Genomic DNA, 5,094 nt, shown 5'->3' with positions numbered 1-5,094 from the left:
GGAGAAAGATCTCATGTCTCTTCCTCTTTTTATAAGGGCACTTATAATCATGGGGGCTCCACCCTTAGGGCCTAATTTCCTATTTACCACCACCAAATACCATCAAATTGGGGATAAATGTTTTGACAAAAGAGTTTTGAGAGGACACAAACATTCAGTCCATAGCACTTGAGAATATGTATTCTATTCAGGGATCTTTGGATTGCATCTTAGGTTGAGTTTCCCAGAAGTGGACCCTGAGATAAGGATTCATGGGAAAGTAGTTTATTAGGAAATGTCCCTAGGAGAAACTGGGGAGTGGGATTGTGCAAGAGTGTCCCTAGGAGAAACTGGGGAGTGGGATTGTGCAAGAGTGTCAGATCAATATCTCACAGGGTATAACTCTTACTCAATCCTGCAGTAAGTAAAACCATCCAGAGTAAGGCAAGGGTTACAAATAGCTCCCAGGGGATGTAAATTCCTGGGTAGTTACAGGTCTTAAGACCAACAGGCTGGGAAGCCTGAGAGTAGTCCTCTAACAAAGAGCTGCAGGTACTGGTTGGTAGGAGTGAAAGCACCTTGAGGGAAGGCCCTTGTGCAGGAAAAGGTCCCATAGGGTATGGATGTTGCAAAAAACAGCAAGTTGCAGGAAACAAAAACCCACCCAAGGTAACGTAAGCAAAGGGGTATCTCAGTTAAGATTTCATTTGGCTGCATATAATAAAAACTGGATTCAGCACCCAACCAAAAGAGTTTATGCTTCTAATAAAATAAGAAGTTCAGAAGTTGGCAGTCTGGGATTGGTGTAGCTGCTTTCTGATGGTATCAGTGAACAGTGTTCCAGCTCAACCTTCTTGCTTTTTGCTTCATGCTTGCAAGACGGCTCTTCTACCTCCAGCCTCATGTGTGCATTCCTGTAGGAAGAAGAGGAACAGAAAGAAGGCCATATGTGTATCAGGAAAACAAACACCAGAAATCTAGAGCAGCCTTCTGATTATTTTTTATTGGCTCTGATTTGCATAATTACCTTTAGATGTAAGGAATTCTGGGAAGTGGCATATGGCTCCCCTGAAAAGACTAACTTTTAGTAAAGAAGAGAGAAAGGACAATGACTGGGCATCCAATGGGGGATTTTTTGCAAAAATACAGTGGGCCATCTTATGGACATCCAAGGACAAGACACAAGCACAGCTTGGATTCCTGAGGGATGGTGCCAGAACTGGCCAATGAGGAGGTTGTGTTTTGTAAGTTAAGTCTGAATAGATAATGGAACATGCCTGTGCAAAGAGGAGGTATGTGAAGTGGCAGCACACAGCACACACACACGCACACACACGCACACACACACACCCTCATGCACGCTGGCTTAGTCCTGTGGCACTGTGAGCAGTGGCCAATGTTCGTGCTAAGCAGTTAGCCTGGCTGCACACGCCAAGGCTGGGACCTGGGTCCGGATTGGTGGTGATGATGGCGACAGCAGCAGCAGAGGCAGCAATAGTGGCAGCAGTAGCCATAGCCCTGGAGAGAGGAGGGTCTGCGTGTGAAGACGATGCTAGGATCCCTGGTGGGTGCCTGTCTGCTGCTCTGGCCTGTCTCTGGGGCACTGACACAAATCTTAAATCTTTGGCCAGGAACTGCTGGAGCTCAGCTGGTAAAACTTTGTCAGCAAATTATTACTAAATAAAAAAAGACACATGGGCATTGTAATAAAACCTATCAGTGAGTTACTAGAATTCTTCATAATTTAAAATCTCTGGTTTTGAAAACTGTTGCAACATTGCCAAATAAATATCCACAAGCCTAGAAATAGAAATTAAATTTAAAGATCATCACATCTGATGGAAAAGAACACTACTGTCATATGAAGCATCATATGAACCAATTATTAATGAAGAAAATAATTTTAAAATTAGTTTTCTCTTGTAATGGAAGATACAGTGATAGAATACATAAACAGGTGTTTGAACTATATATAAATCATGAAGTCAGATTTCTGTATAACTTCCACAAGTTACAGGAAATATAAGAGGAAATGTTAACATGCCATTGCTCAAATTTACATTTAAAATTAGATCCAGACTTACATGAAAGGGATTTGTATGAAGGATTACATTTTTTAAGAAAAATTGTTCTGCAAGAATCATCAGCTCTAGATGTACTGATATTTGTATTTCAAAATAAATAATCAGAAAATTTCCCCAAAGTTTTCACAGCCTATAAAATACTCTTAACAGCTCCAGTAACTGGAGTTATCAGAAGATAGATGTGGGCTTCCCTGGTGGCGCAGTGGTTGAGAGTCCGCCTGCCGATGCAGGGGACACGGGTTAGTGCCCCGGTCCGGGAGAATCCCACATGCCGCGGAGCGGCTGGGCCCGTGCTCCATGGCCGCTGAGCCTGCGCGTCCGGGGCTTGTGCTCCGCAACGGGAGAGGCCGCAACAGTGAGAGGTGCGCGTACCGCCAAAAAAAAAAAAAAAAAAAAAAAATTCAATCTTCAATTTCCCAAGAGCACCTCACATTGCTTTCAATATCAATTGAAAATGAAGTTGCTAAAAGTATAAATTTTGATGGCCTAATAATTATGTTTACAGTAGTGAGCCAGAAAAGTCTAATGATCAATCAAGCCATCACACTAATAAACTATTATTTATTGTGTTATATAAGATCATGACACAAAAGAATATTATTTTGTTCATTTTGTAAGTTCAATTTGTAAATGATTCCTATGTGTCACTATTATTCCCTTGTTGTGGACTGAATTCTGTCCCCTGCCCCCAATTCATATGTTGAAATCCTAATAACCTTCTATGTGACTGTAGTTGGAGACAAGGCCGTTAAAGAAGTAATTAAAGTTAAATAAGGTCATAAGCCTTTTAAATAAGGTCATAAGCCTTGGGCTCTAATCTCATAGGACAAGTGTCCTTATAAGAAGAGGAAGAGACGCTCGACATCTCTCTCTTTCTGTGTGCACAGAGTAAGGGTTGTACGAGATACACCAAGAAGGCAGCCATCTGCAAGCCAGGAAGAGAGGTCTTACCAGAAACCCTAGCGGCACCTTGATCTTGGACTTCTAGTCTCCAGAACTGTGAGAAAATAAATTTCTGTTTCGTAAGCCACCCAGTATGTGATACCTTGTTAGGGCAGCCTTAGCTGACTAATATACACCTGTACATTTTATGAATAATTTTAAAGGAAAAATCTTTATATCTTAGTACCTTTAGTGGCATTTTCCCGCTTGCTTTTGAATAAGGGGGTCCACGTTTCCATTGTGTGCTGGACCCTAACAATTATATAGCTGGTCATTCTCTGAATTGAGGTCACACTCTGTGTCTCTCCTAGGGTCTCTTCTCTCTGCTTCCTTTCTCTCTAATCAGCTTTTTATGGTTGCATATAACCCAAAAAGGCCACTTCCATCCCGACTCTACATGACCTTTTAGGTCAAGTGCTCAACATCAACCCATTAGTTTCATCTCAGAGCCCTGACTCTATATTTCCAAGAGAAAGAATCTAGCTGGCTTGGCCCGGCCTATGGATTTGTTGGTCCAGTGTCAGGTATCCACCTCTTCCAACTGGCTTGGGCCACACATGTGTTCCTGGATGTCCAGGCCTCCAGCTGCAGGAGCTGAGATGGAAGGCGATTCCAGAGGCTGAGGACTGGGCTTGTGCTCTTAAGTGAGGCAATTAAAATGCATATGTGGGGACTTCCTTGGTGGTCCAGTGGGTAAGACTCTGTGCTCCCAATACAGGGGGCCCGGGTTCAATCCCTGGTCGAGGAACTAGATCCCGCATGCATGCCACAACTAAGACCTGGTGCAGGCAAAATAAACAAGTAAATAAATAATTAAAAAGAAACAATAAAATGCATATGGAGAGGATAACTGGCTTCAATTCCAAGCTCAACTTCTTTTCTAAGGGTGTGCACCATCTTCACTCCTAAGTGTAACCAACCTCAGTTTAAAAAGGAAAAGCAGAAACCACTGCTCTGTGCTAACAAGTATTTCAGGGCTGTGTTGCTCAGTTCTCCATCTACAAAGAACCCATTAAGAATAGGATTAGGTGGAAATTTTCAACAGAATAATGCAATGTCTGTGAATTTTTAGTTGAGGGTCCTCAATTCATTCCAACATGGAGTTTTGACATACTGTCTCATTTAACATTAAACTGTATCTGGAAAAGTTAAACATCAAAGATATAAACAAAAATAGTAACATAAATACTTTCCAGTGAGATAATTTTAATAACATTTTTTGGTTAGATTCATAACTATAATTTTTAAAATGTACTAAAATCAAGAGTCTTGCTATACATTTCCAGAAGCAAACTTGGAAGAGTCCTGTTGAATTAAAAGTACAAATTAAAATCATTGATTACTGACAAATACCATATGCTATCACTTATATGTGGAATCTAAAATATGACACAAATGAACTTATTTACAAAACAGAAACAGGCTCACAGACAAAGAAAACAAAATTATGGTTACCAAAGGGGAAAGGAGATGCGAGAGGGATAGATTAGGAGTTTGGAATTAGCAGATACAAATTACTGTATATAAAATAGATAAACAACAAGGTCCTACTGTATAGTACAGGGAACTATATTCAATATCCTATAATAAACCATAATGGAAAAGAATATGAAAAAGAATATATATATATATATATATATATATAACTGAATCACTTTGCTATACACCAAAAACTAACACAGCATTATAAATCCACTCTGCTTCAATAAAATAATCACTGATTACCAAAAAGTTTAATATAGTCACACCTTAGTTACCTAGAATTCAGGCTTATTGACAACTGCAATCTGGAACACAGCAATGGAACGAAGTTCCCTGAGGTGCTGAGACATCTCTCACAGAATCAGTGCACTGAAGCTCATTTGCTTTAATTGTAGATGAGGGACCCAGTCAGAGCCTGTTCACCCTTACTTTACACACTCTCTAAGTTTGATTTTCTGGTTTGCCCAGCCCACAGCAGATTAAAACCAAAAATTTATTAGGATAGTGGAAATAGGTGAATGGAAAGCAGAAATGCTGCTAAAACATGTAAAGTGATTATTGACATTGGAGAGGAAACTGAAAGAAGGAACTGTAAAATCACAGTCGT

This window comes from Lipotes vexillifer, unplaced genomic scaffold, assembly GCF_000442215.2.
Source record: "Lipotes vexillifer unplaced genomic scaffold, Lipotes_vexillifer_v1.1 scaffold16, whole genome shotgun sequence".
In the NCBI taxonomy this organism is placed as follows: Eukaryota; Metazoa; Chordata; class Mammalia; order Artiodactyla; family Lipotidae; genus Lipotes; species Lipotes vexillifer.
Note: the sequence above shows the minus strand (reverse complement) of the source record.